Raw genomic sequence first — 14,694 nt, 5'->3', positions numbered from 1 at the left:
CCCGACGAGATCCGCGGTGGATGCACCTCCGGGAAGTTGTGTAGCGCAGGTGGGGAGCCCGACCACCGGAAGCGGAGCCCAAGAAGCCCCGCCACCGAGCACTGCAGCAGCCCCTCCACGGGCAGACGGAGGAGCGACAGGACGGTCCACAGCAGCACGGCCCAGACACAGCCCCCGCCGACCCCCACCACGGAGCGCAGAGGGGTGGAGAAGACACGGGGCCCCGTCCGACAACCGAACAGGCAGGACGCCGCGAAAGCGCAACCGAGGACAACCGTGCGACGACCGACGGCCCAAAATCACAATGAATTGTGACAGGAGTGTAGGGGTTTTCTTATGACGAAAGTAAACCGTAAAAACGACAGTAAACCGTAAAAACGCAAAAAAAAAAATTGGGGGGAATATTCTGAAACAGTACAGTTGAACCTCGTTGCAATATACCTCGTGGGACATCACGAAATCTGGACGTTGTCGCGGTAGTGCATTGTAACCATTTCCAATAAAATGGCCACCAACTACGATGTATAATACAGTATGAACCTTTGTACATTAAAAAACACAAACATGTAATCCAGTATAAACATGTCAATTACGTGTATATAGTATGAAGAAAAAATGATTTTATAAGACATGAAACAAACAACTGTAGCATTCCTACTTTCATCTTTGAAAACATTCAGTCAGCAAATGAAAAGTGCCTTCTGCAGTTCAGGATATGCCTCACCCCAAAGTCGTTTACGATCATCTCAATCTGTTGGCCTTGAATTCTGCCATGATTTTGTTGCCATTACGGATGATTGTCAAAATCGTAGACTTTTCCAATTCGTAGTCTCGACTGAGCTGCATCTTGGAGACTCTATTTCCCTTTCAAAAAGTGAGAGACAATTTCAGCATTCACACACAGCGAGATTTTCTTCCGTTTACCAGACGATGTGTTCAGGGCTGCGCAGTGCCTCCAGAAGTACAACGATGTACGAGTTGATCAGTAGCATCGCAAAGCAATGGAGGGCAATCCTGCGCTGTACGTTTTGTTCAGAAGCAAAGTTGCGGCGGTAGTTAGCTTCGTTGTAATGAAGGCCTTTTCACAATTTTGTGGGAAAAATCTTGTTCTTATCATGAAGTTTACGTTATAAAGGTATTTGTTGCAGGCAAAATCGGAAAATGGAAAACTAATTGAAATCATGACTTTGAAATGTGAACAGTTTAAGTGTGAAAACATTTCAACGGGGTACCTTGAAAAGAGGTTTGACGGTATCAACATGCCTAGCTGGTGTGTGTACGGGTTTACGATCGGAGTAGAAGGGATTCCAAATGTTTCTCAACCACAAGAGGAAACAGGCCATTTCAAGACACCTGAAAAGCATGTGGCTGTAAACTAGTTAACACAGACTGAACTGAGGACACCATCAAGGATTGCCCGCGTTAGCGGTGCTCATTTCGTATCTGGTTATCGTGGCCATTTAGTTGAATTTAACCTCTTGAAATGTCGAGTAAGTGAACAGGAGTGAAATGGAATGATAGCAAGAGTGCTAGTTCTAGTGCTTGCTAGTAACTAGTCGCTAACTCATTCAGCTATGAGCTTTAAAGTACACTTGCTACATAAAACTCAAGCTCCCAATAGAGCAGGGGTGTCAAAGTCAAATGGACGGAGGGCCAGATAAAAAATTTTGCTGCAAGCCGAGGGACGGACTGATCGAATGTTCACTGAAAATTTGAAAAATGACCACATATAGTTTATTGAACCAAAGTTAATTGACTGAAAACCGACCAAATACATTCCAATATGATCAGATAAATAAAGCAACATTTTCTTATGGCTCTGTCAGTAAACTTTAATTTTCAACAGGCACAAAAAACAAATTTCCCCCATAACATGAATGAAAGAAGCCGGTATTATTCAAGGCACCATCAATAGCCCATGTTTTCTCTTTTCGCAAAAGTAGGCTAAATTTACTTGCAAGAAAAACAAATGAGAAATTTTCAATCATTTACTCGAATAAAATATTTTTAAAACATAATTGGATTTAAATACCATAAAGTAAAGTGCAAAAATGTATTCACCAAAAACAACACTTCAAGGAAAAGTAACATACAGTGAAAGCCAATATTATACTTTAATTTTTAAACTTGAAGTGAGTAAAAACTCTTCATATGTGATTGCACAGCAATATTCACTTCTTTGAGGCTGAGGCTGATACTCGGTGGTGTCTCATCTTTTCTACAAGTTCATCAATATTTGGGGTCAGGCTCTGAGCTGAGCAAATCCTCAAAATTGAGTGAAGGTGTTCAGCAGTAAGTCGACTTCTGTGTGATGTTTTGTTCAGCTTTATCAAAGAAAGTAGTTGTTCACACAGGTATGTGCTGCCAAACATCGACAACGTTTGATCAGCCTGGATGCGCAGCTGGGCCACTGTGTCGGGGAGGAAACGGGCAAACTGCGCAGCACCCAGTGCCGTATCTTTTTCATGCACTATAGTTGTGTCATGCATAGGATGTAAAGCCAAAAACTCCTCTGTCACGCTTAGGCTGGAGTCCACTCCGCGGATGAAAATTGACAACTGGGCAACGTCAGAAACTTCAGTGTTCTCATCCACAGCCAAGGAATATGCGATGACATCTTTTCAGTTTTTCACAAGCTGCTCTTTTAGATAAATGGACAACTGCTCTACTCGCTCAGCAATTGTGTTTCTGCTCATGCTCATGTTTAAAAAGAGTTGCTTTTTTTCGGGGCAAACTTCATCACAACCTTTAAGTATACCGTTTTTAATTAAATCCCCCTCCCTCCTCCATGTCCATATTCTTGTTTTTGTTTGTGTGTTTCGTTTCATGATGTCATCTCAGATTACACTCTTTCAGTCCCGCCACACTTTCTCCGCACAGAAGACACACAGGTTTTCCAGCTACGTCCATGAACATGCACTCCGACTCCCACCTTGTTTGAAACCCCTGGTTCTCAGTGTCCACCTTTCGTTTTGCCATTTTTGATGGGTATCTGCAAACTAACGTCACTGCTATGCGAACGACTGCTGCACTAATATTGAAATAAAGCGGCCACTGCTTGGCGAGTCACCATTGCATTGTGGGAAATGTAGTATTGGTGTGTGTAAAAGATCTGCGGGCTCCCGGCTTGCTGCGGTCCGCGGGCCGGTTCTAATAATAAATCAATATCATCCCAGGGGCCACTGAAAACATTCTCGTGGGCCGAATCTGGCCCGCGGGCCGGCACTTTCACATTTGTGCATTAGAGTTTGTAATGTTTACCTTTGCCGTTTTTCCCTGGGCATTCTAAAAATGTCAGCAACTTTAAAAAAAGTGCTTAAAAGTGGATAAATTGAGCTAGTTAGTGAAAAATGGACCCTCCCAGCCGAATGATACCGCTTGAGTCGTTTTTGTGATCTTTTACAGTTAGTCGGCTTGTGTACATATTAACCCTTTCAGGGACAACGGTTACTACAGTGGACAGTTTATCATGTTATAAGGTTTACAGGGTGCATGAAAGGGTTAATGAACCCTGCTGTTCTTTCTGCTTCAACAATGCGCATGCATCCTGATTACATCATCTTTTTTTACATACTGAACATGGGTCAGTACTGGAGATGACATCATGATTCAGTATCAGAAAAAAAGAAAAGAAATGCATTGACCAGGAACATACTGTGACCAAAAGTTGGCAAAGCAGTATTTGTTGACAGGGGCTTGGACGGGGGCTGTTGACATGCACCAAATCCTAGTCGTCGAAGTGGGGTGGGGAGTTTGACCAGCCCAAAAAAGTTACCGCCGTTTAGGAAATTCCCGAAGTTCCCCATGGCCACCGTGCCCCTGTCATGGGCTGAGATTATGAATTTGTATAGTTAAAATCAAACTGCTACTAACAGGACCCTCCATCATCTTCAGGTAAGATTTAATTTTTTGTCAGCCTGATATTACTTAGCATTCTCTATCAAATGTATGTTTTCTCATATGTGGCAGTTTCTCATATGTGGCAAACACACACGTCTATATATTGCTTTATAAAGGTGCTGTGGAAAAACATTCAGATACAATGAAGGAAAACCACAGCAAGACAGGTGGGGGGGGATTCCGAGTTAGACCAGATACTGGTCACCTGGGAGACTTGTTGATGTCACAGCTCTGCATCTTCTGATGAAGGATACTTAATTGGAAGATGACATCCATTTATACAACCAATTACTCCAGAGAGGTTTCCAAATTCATAGAACGTTAGCTTGTCTCCATCTGGAAACTTGATGCATTTTTTTCCCTCAAATCACATCTTACTTTGCAATACGTACATGGACCTGCTGTTTCATAGTGGAAAATTCCACATGCCAGAAACCTCAAAATGGTAAGTATTTGTACAGGAGGAAGTAAGGGAGTTGCCCTTAACAAGTCACATGCAAGTTTTGTCTGAAGGAAATAAACTGTCACAGAAATCTGGATCATCAAATTTACTCAACAGGTTACTTTCTCTGAGAAATCTTTCCGGGCTTGGTGGTGGTCTTTCAGTGTCATTGATGTTGTCAAAGTAATCCATTTTCAACATGCACAGTGAGGCATTCGGCCTTTCCTCTGAAGTTAAACAACCTGGCCAAGCTGAAATTAAATCTTGCCACTTTGGCACTTGAAGGGTTAATTTAGACCTGGATTAGTCCTTATCTTTCTTCAAGACGGAATACTATATTCCATTTTGGATTACACCATTTTTGGTCCTTGGTATTTCCTCCTGAGTCCATGGATGAAACGGGGTCAAAGGCGGGTCCTGTCGTTTTAAACTTTTAGGATGCTGTTTAACATTTTCGGGGACAGGAGTTACTACAGCGGACAGTTTATCATGTTATCAAGTTACAGGGTGCATGAAACAGTTAAGGCTAGTGTCAACAATTTGATCAACAGCAATTGATGTATTGAATTGTTGTATTGACCCATTCCTTTCATCCAAAATAGTCTTGCTATTGTGAATTAACCGTACACATCAAATAAAATGTCTTGAAGTCTTGTTTCGTGTCAAATGTAATAATCAAATCAATCATCAGAATTTTTCATGAGCAAGAACAGTTGATTTCTTTTAAACCAACAAAACATTCACGGAATGACCATATTAGAAAAGGTTCTGAGAAGCAATATTTAAAAGCGTCATTACCTGTTCAGTAATCCACTTGAAACTGCGCAATACAAATAGACTGCAGTTGTAATCAGAAGCACTTGAGATTATGCACATTGCCTCATCGTGCAACTAAATTATGGTTAGTGAAGAAAATATTAACCTAAGTCTGTATAAAGTAAAAATTTATCATCGCCTCTGCCCAATTTAGTGCGTAATGAACTAAATGTCAGAAAGTTGAAGTGCTTTAACAGAGTTCACCATTCTAACATTCTTCAGGCTGACAGAAATCCTTTGGCAGCAAGAGCATCTCGTTGGATGCTGCAGGATAACCAAGTTTGCATCAGGAGCAACTGCCAAGTGCCGCGTGGGGCCACTCCACCATGTCTACACGTTGTCCACATAAATGTAATTGAAATCACAAAGGTGCCAAACATTGTGAAAATTCTCAGTGTAGTTGTCATTTTTTTCCCCGGAGAATAAGAGAAGATCCTTCCTTGTGCAGAAAAGCAGAGAGAATCAAGTCCTCCCCATTAGTGCATGCCTTACTGTTTATTTATTTATTTATTTTTTGGTCACTTAGTAACTCACCGTGTACGACACTTCGAGCCACAGGGATGGCACCATGGATTTGGGGCAAAGTAAAAACAATCTCACTTCACCCCCACAAGTCCATCCATCCATTTTCTAATCCTTTTATCCTCACGAGCGCCGCAGGTGTGCTGGGTCCTTGCGCAGTTGTCTTCAGGCAGGAGGCGGGGTACATCCTGAACTGGTTCCAAGAACATGCAAACTCCACATAGCAGAGAGGTTGAAGCCCGAATTCAAACCCTCGACCTCTGCACTGTGAGGCAGACATGCTAATCAGTCGGACCACCATGCCACATCCTCATACAAGTCAATTTTGCAAATTGACATCATTTTTAAGGTACCTCGCTGTTATCGTTCTTTTTTGGAGACACTCGCACTGGAGTGTCTCCAAGCTATCTTATCAGTGCAAATAAATTGCCAAACACTAGAACAGGGGTCACCAACCTTTATGAAACTACTGACGAATGCGAAGCACGACCAGTTTGATACACACTTCTGAAACAACAAATTTGCCCAAATTACCTTTAGTAACGTTGTTAATGTATACTATTAATAATGATACTCATTCATGTGAAGACACTCATCATTTAACGATTTTAATTAGGAAACAGAAATAGGTCAATGTGCAAAATGTTTTTTCTTTCTAACTCTGCCGCTGTTTTCATTCCAAATGATCACTTCAACAACATTCCGAGAAAATCACCACGTCCCATCACTGGTCAGCTATATTTTTGAACAGGGCCTCTGGGTTACTGTGGTGCTTTGGGGCAACCTGTCGCCTGTGGGTTCCGTGTTGGTGAGCCCTGCACGAGAGGACAGCTTTGAACGTTTTGGTTTAATACATCGTGGGGTGGCAATATAAGGAATGCTATTTCTTACATAGTACAATGTAATGAGGCTGTTTGAAAAGCACGTTTTTGTGCGTGTGTGTTTTAAGTACGTCAACGTGGGAATCACGACTACATACAGCACTGGTGCTGTTTTTTTCTTCGCCAAAAGAGGTCAGTGCAGAGCTGCCTGACGCTATCCGTTTGTGTCCCGTTTCTCCACTCCAGCTGGAGTCGGCAATTCTTTTTTCTCGGGGACCGTGTAAGGAACTGAAAGTGCTCATCAATTGTCTACCATATGAGTTTATCTTATTAATATAAAGCAATTATATAGTATTAGTTGTTTTAATAAGATGCTACTTGTGTAGCTGTGGATTATGAAAACCTCATGAGCCATTACAATTACCATCACGTTTCAGTCACCATTCAATAAAAAAATGTTTACTGTGCGGACGACATTTTTTTTTCTATATGTCATTCGGCCTAACTCATTTGGCCTTCCTGAGTTGTGACTCACGAATGACTCCAAGTGCAAATTTCTCTCTTCCACCGTGCAAGTATCAGTAATGTTGAGATGGAGAGCTCGTTCCAAAAACAAACAAACAAACAAACAAACAACAACAAAAAAAACAGAGAGTCGCCATATCACTGATTTGGCAACAAAGTCTTGTTGCTAAATTGGTAACACTGAAGTTACAAGTCGTTGCTTGTTTGCACTGCTGACATGCCTGTGCTGTACTGAATTTCAAAATAAAAGACATTTTCAAAACAGAAGCCGGGCAAACGCTGTGGTGTGGATAAACGGATGTGGCCCGCGGACCGCAATTTGCCCAGGTCTGCTCTACATCAGTGTTTTTCAAACTTTTTCGAGCCAAGGCACACTTCTTTCATTGAAAAAAATCTCTCGACACACCACTAGCTGAAAATGTGAACCCCCCCGCCCCCGCTTATTTTAACAATGAACGTGTTATATTGTCACTATAACCGTTTTTAACATTGAAGAATGACGTTATAACAGCTTGAATTGGAATCAAATGAACACAAGGAAAACAGTATTTTATCATCTTTCATATTTATTGTTTCACCGTCATCCTGCATTCATGCGTCACAAATTCGCTTGTCTCTCGTCGAAACACAAGGCAATTGGCTAGCTGTTGCTGCTCCCTAGCGGTATGGGAGGGTACAACATGATTACTTTCTGGGCGAAAGACCGCACAGGCATTCAAATTAGATATTTTCCCGCGGCACACCTGACAATGTCTCGCGGCACACCAGTGTACCGCGGCACACGGGTTGAAAAACACTGCTCTAATTATTCGTCAGACAGAAGTCTGTTCACTTTCGTAGGAAATGAATTGTGAAAGTGTAATTTGCCGCTCAACTTCATTCCACTTTTGGGTCTGTTTCTACTTTAGAATAGAAAAGCTATTCAACACGTATTGAATTGTTATATACTGTATGTATTACAGACAATTTCATGTACCGATCAATGAACCGTTCTTTTCATTTTCAATCGGTCTTATGTGTCTCTTTATTATATATATTATGTAAGTAGAATGAGGATCGACTGTGTTATCGTGTAGAGTAAATTTCTCGGGGAGCGAATGTCAAACAGTGGCATGGAGGAGGCAGGGTATTTCTTCAATGAAAAAAATAACATTTGTGTGATGAAAGAATGGTGGATCCACTTTAATAAGTGTAACCTCAGTCTCGTGTTGTTCTTGGGTAGGACAGTTGAAGTTAGTACTCAAACAGATGCTGGATGCTTCAAAGTGGCCCAGCAGATGGCTTTTCCAGCCTGAAGCCATAGCTAACTGGGCATAGACACCCACAGTCAGCATGAGCTTTTCAATGGAGAAACCACCTGGACACCAAAAGTAGTCCAAACAACAGTTATTTGAATGTCAGGGATTCTAATGATAGAAAACACCCGTTCAAAAATAAATGTGGTCAATTTTTAAACAGATCGATAGGACCACACTCATTATACATGAAAGAAAGCTAACCGCATGAGCAATTACTGAACTTTGGCAACAGTAGCAAAGGGCAGAGGTGGCTCTAAAACACATATGGGCAAGTCATAAGGAAGTCTCAAGTATTAACCTTCAAATTTCAAGCTTTTCCCAAGTTACTGCTGCAAAAATCAAGAAAGTCAAGTCACGTCTCCACCCTCATTTCAAGCAAGTCAGAAGTCGAGCGAGACAATCTTGCCTGGTCACAACATATATTGATCCATCCATCCATTTTACGATCCGCTTAATCCTAAAAAGGGTCGCGGTGGGGTGCTGGAGTCTATCCCAGCCGTCTTCATGCAGTAGGCGGGGGACACCCTGAACCGGTTGCCAGCCAATCACAGGGCACACAGAGACGAACAACCATCCGTGCTCACACTCACACCTCGGACAATTTTGAGTGGTCAATCAGCGCGCCACACATGTTTTTGGAATGTGGGAGGAAACCGGAGTACCTGGAGAAAACCCACGCAGGCCCGGGTCTGAATAAACAAAAAAAAGTTTATAAACTAGACCCGCTCCACCTATTGACATGACCCCCCCCCCCCCTCCCCAGTTTACATACATTGTTACAGAACTGCGCAGATTGTGAAACAACCTCTGTCTTAACAGCTTGTTTACATATGTACTTGAAAAGAAATGAGCAAGTACAAATTTATAAATACTGTATCTATTCTTTGTGCATGACAGTCAAAATAAACATATTGAATAATATGCCACAAAAAGGGTTTGGGGATTTTGTTGGCATGGTTGGATGGCTCTAATATCTCTGTCTTCTCAGAATTGTGGATAAAAATAAAAAAAATCACACTATCACACCAATCACACCAGGGCTTCGAGAGGCAATAAATAAGTGGTACTCTCTTTAGTCGACTGTTGCCAAGGAAAATTGGGCGGTGGGTCACAGCAGATCATTCAGTTAATTAATGAATAATTGAATATATAATATTCAACCAAGTTGAAGAGGGTGGCACAGTGGTCAAATGGTTAGCGTGTCGGCCTCACACTGCAGAGATGCAGGGTTCGGTTCCGGCTCCGGCCTTCCTGTGTGGAGTTTGCATGTTCTCCCCGTGCCTGCGTGGGTTTTCTCCGGGTACTGCGTTTTCCTCTCACATTCCAAAAACATGCATGGCAGGTTAATGGAACACTCGAAATTGTCCCTAGGTGTGAGCGTGTGCACGGATAGTTGTTCGTCTGTGTGTGCCCTGCGATTGGCTGGCAACCGGTTCAGGGTGTACCCCGCCTACTGCCCGAAGACAGCTGGGATCTACATTTGTTGTAGAGTAGAATAACACTGTTTGAGATTAATTTAAAAAAAAAAAACTAAACAATGTCAATAAAATGTTAAATTGCTCTATAATTACCTTTGTTGTCACTACTGGTCCTTTAAAACTGGCAATTTGAAAGCAATGAAAAAAATGTGTGGCGGTCCGCGAACAGCATGTACTTGTCTCAACTGGTCCGTGACACAAAAACGGTTGGGGACCACTGCCCTCGGAGACAAAGAGCTTTGTCAAGTTAGTGTATACAAGTCTTCATTTTCATAATTCAGCCTAAATTGAACTTGCGTCTGTGTGACCCCCTCGCAAAGATTGCAAGCAGTTGTGAAAAGTACGACAACTATTTTATTGTGCCTTCCTGAGCTTTAAAATGGACCTTTGTCAGAGGGCGGCCAAAGAAGGCTACAATGGCGCTTTAAATATCCAGCATATCAACTTTAAAAAAAATATACCGGTATATATATATTTTATTTATTTTTTTAAAAGAAATTCTACTTCATCAATTCATTTTATCCACAACATTGTTTATTTCATCCTGGGAAAAGGACCTTGCTTGTCAGCCATGTTAAATTTCTGATCATCCTTTGACCCGGCCTATCTTAGTTATACAAGTAGAAGAGGGAAACCCAGCCTTTCCTCTTTGCTGTTTATGGATGGAGGTAATGACAGTTTTTGAGGTCACGCTGATTTATTTCAGGGTCTTTGGGCTTTGTTGAGTGACCTGTGATGGGGTGGACAGGGAGAAGGTGAAGGAGTTCATCCTACGTTAGGTTTTGTAGTTGGAGGATCTCGACACTTTGGACAACAATGACCACTTATCCCAGATTAGAGTGAGAAATGGTGGCGTCTAACATTCCGATGCTTGTTATTTCCTGCCCAGATAGAAGCGCACTTGGAGCTCAAACCTTTACCTCTGCACTTTGCAACTTTGAAACGAGACTTTATTCATCCTAACCACCTATTTTCTTGACATTCTGGTTTGTTAATTGATGTAACATTATTTGACACTACAATACACTGTACAACTCCACACCTATAAGCAAAGAGATGAGAAATATTACAGAGCACGGGTGTCAAAGTCAAGGTCCGGGCCCAGATCCGGCCCCCCATGTAATTTTATGTGGCCCGCAGGAGCAAATCATGTGTATCAACTATCATGATTCCTGCTGAAATCCATACCGAAATGTCAAATTGTCATGGCTAATAAATAACGTTGAGATTTTGCACCGGCCCTCCGATGGAAACCGTAACTCCGAAGTGGCCCGCGACAAAAAATGAGTTTGACACCCCTCTGTTATAGAGGGATGGGGGTGGGGGGGGGGGGGGGTAGCTCAATGATGATGCAGCCTTGAGCACTGCAGGGATATGGTGCCTTGAGGCACCTTGGAAGTGCTCAAAAAGCAGATTTAGCATCCTTACAGGGAAACGTCAAATCCTCCGAAGGTCACGACTCCCTGTAATTACTATTACAAGTTACTATGTTTAGGGGGGTGGGGGATAAATAAATAAACTAAACTACAATTATCCCCAAACCCTTGCTGTTCAGTATGATTTATCGACAGAATTCAAGTATGTCCCCAAGTCAATAAGATTCTTCTGAGTTTTGATCTTTCCAACATCCCCGGCGGTTTTGCGACAATTGCCACAATTGCACGCAGATGAAGCTCATTTCTAGTCCAGCATGGGGTTAACCGTGTGATAAGTACGGGAGCTGCAGCGTATGGGACAAGCGGAGAGTTTGTTTTCCCAGCAGTGGAAAAGTCATCTTCCAAAAAGTGGAAGCCACACTCAGGTGGCACCATTAAGTCGCAGCTGAAATATCTATCAGACTGTTTACTCGATCTTCGCTCCGCTTTCTCAATCTATGCTTAGCGGTTGCTTTCAAGTCGATGATATTAAGTTTTAGACATTTTCTATACTGATTCTCCTCATGGCTGAGGCTGGAGCTTACCCGAGCTGTCTCACCAGTTCACGTGAAAGGGAATTACTCATGAGAATGAGAACTAGCCCATTTTTAAGTGGCACACATTTGACGGAGTCATTTAGAGTTTTGTGTTGAACTCCATTTTTAAGTTCAACACTCCTTAAAAAAAAAAGTAGAGCAGACAGAAGTCAAAAGCAAATACAACACGTTGAAAGTTCAGATGCTGTTCAGATGTGTCACATCTGCTGAGCTAATTTAAGGATCGTAACAGCTGGAATGGAATGGAATGTCTTCCCTGTATCATTTTGAAATCACATCTCAAAAATGGTTTAACCAAAGTAGTAATCACTGCGAGCTGATCTTGTGGAATCTATATGCGCATGAGTAAGGTACATATCTGCCTTGCAATTTACATTTGAAACTACCGTAGTTGATATACGATCATGATGTTTTATTTGGGGAAGCCCTGGGAAAAGGAGTCATAGTCGTCAGACTTCTGCAGATTTTTGGGGGGTTTCTTTAGGCCACGGGTCAAGCTTATTAAAATTGTAAGTAGAAAAAAAATTCCATTTCAATCGGTTAAAATTTTACATTGGTTCTTTTTTGGGAATGACCATTGTGGTTACCCACGGCCATTTCTTTTCAGTAGTACACCCACATTTAGTACTCACCTGAGGAGTGGCACCTTTTGCAACCAAAACTTTCTTCAAGAGTTTTGGGAGTCAAGTCAGATTTGCACACCCAGACATGGCATTTAATTTCTATTAGTCTTGCAGATCCTTTACAGCAGTGGTGCCCAAACTTTTTCCTGTGAGGGCCGCATAATCTTTCGCTTCTGTGATGGGGGCTGGGGTCAGTTTGTAACAGAAAAAGTGTGACTGTAAGATAACCTAAATGTAAAAAAATTTTGTTTTCCAGAAACCCACACAAAATGAAATATCCTTTTCTGGATTTTTCACAAAACAAAAGTCAGGAAATACTTGAAAAAATAAGACTATTAATGAAATAAATAATAACTAAATAACCCTCCACGGGTTCTTCACAGAAAGAAAAGCCAGGAAATAAATTGCACCATTTATGAAATAAATAATAATCAACTTTGCTGTGATGAAGTTTATGCATGACACTACAACCTTCATGACAGAATCCCAAGTCAATACTTTGCAGCACAGTGCTTGCTGGTGAATTAGGCAGTGAATTTGAAAGCCCGTTCTTTCATCTCCCGGTTCATGCGTCCTATTAGACCCCCGAGACACGCCCACCATACTCGGAGCCTCGTCAGTTGTGTTGCTGACCAGCTTTGACCAGTCCAGGTCTAACTCTTCCATAGTGTGGTGCACTTTGCCGAAAATATTCTCCCCCGTCGTAGTCCTTATGAGACTTTGGAGGGCTGCACATCTCAAAGTTCGCGCTAACCTCACGAATAAAAATTAGCAGTTGCGCTGTGTCCTGCACGTCCATGATCTCATCCAGTGCTAATGAAAATAATGCTTCGTCTGCTGCAGCTGGGCAAATACATTACCTGCGATTTCTTCAATACGTCTGATGACATCTTTCTTCTCGGGACACACAGCATTCATGCATTTCTTGACAAACTCTCCTTACCGCTGCTTGCTATCAGTTGAGCAACACCAAAGCTAGCTCGAACAGATGACTGGTTCAGCTAAGCTTGGCGTACAAATGTATTGTGCTGAGCTAACATTCCACTTTTTAGTTTTGACAGTTTGCTCACATTTGTCCTCTTGTATTTGTCGTTGTGATGGGATTCAGTGTCCCCGCAGATTGTATTCTTTGAATACTGCCACCGCCTCTTGACAGATGAGACAGACAGCTGTTTCTTTGCGTTGAAAAAAAATATAATCGTTTGTCCACTTTGGGTTAAATACCCTGCATTCTGCATCTATTTTTCTCTTACCTAACCTTTGCGCCATGATCCCGTTCTCCTCGAGAGGGGCAAGTTTAGGATTTTTTCTTTCTGGGGTTGTCAGATAACGGCACAGAGCGCAAAAAAGATGCAACAAATGTCACGCTATAGTACATGGGTTTATGAAATAGTTACTAATTAATAGTTAATAATGAAAATAGTTCAGAACTAAGGAACACTTTATGGCAAAAGCCCAACTTTATTATCAGATACAAATCCACATAGATGAAAAATAAATCAAAATAGTATATTTCAGGGGGGCTGGACCTAATGCAGAGGTGGGCCGGATCCGGCCCGCGGGCTGTAGGTTGGGGACCAATGATTTACAGTATTGTCAAATTTTTTTGGGGGGGCCCTTCCCAGGTCTGTGCCTTGAATAATAAATGACGCTTACTGGAGCACAAAATGGAAGACAATTCAGAGTGTACAATTTACATTGGTACTGGTCGTGCACTTTTTGAGTTGACTATGAATTGTTGCACCGTTAACTATTTTTAGTGGACCTCACACAGTCAGTGCTCTCTAGCACATCTTGTGGGGGGTGAGGGGGAGGAAAAAGCTACAAGGAGTTTTATTGCTGTGATTGATTCAATTCATAAATAAGCTCTCCTTTCCAGGACGAGAGTCTCAAAAATTGCCATAAAGCTCACTTATTAGTTAATACATCACTAAAACTTGGAAAAGATCATTACTCACATCAAAGGGATAAAAAGGTTAAGTACCTAGCCTTGAAAAGAAATTAGCAGTGTGATTCCCCTTTTCATTCCACAAACAAAATAGATTACTGTATTTTGATTGCAAATTCTGCTACTAGAAGTTGCTGTAAAGCACCGGGTGCAAATAAATGCGCACGTCAGATACAAATTGGAACCTGAAGTCAATGTAGAAGATGCCAGTACTTCAGCAGCCACTGACCTCACTGCTCACGCCTCACTCGGAGTTATGCCATGCCAGAGCTGGTTGACGTTTTCCAATACGGATGGGAGAAGAGGAACATGTCATCTTCCGTCTTTCTGAACTGCCAGGCCATATGGG

Source organism: Hippocampus guttulatus, chromosome 10, assembly GCF_054856545.1.
Source record: "Hippocampus guttulatus isolate MCC_2025c chromosome 10, RoL_Hgut_1.0, whole genome shotgun sequence".
In the NCBI taxonomy this organism is placed as follows: domain Eukaryota; kingdom Metazoa; phylum Chordata; class Actinopteri; order Syngnathiformes; family Syngnathidae; genus Hippocampus; species Hippocampus guttulatus.
The sequence above is the reverse complement of the archived record's forward strand: the minus strand, read 5'-3'. Positions refer to the sequence as shown.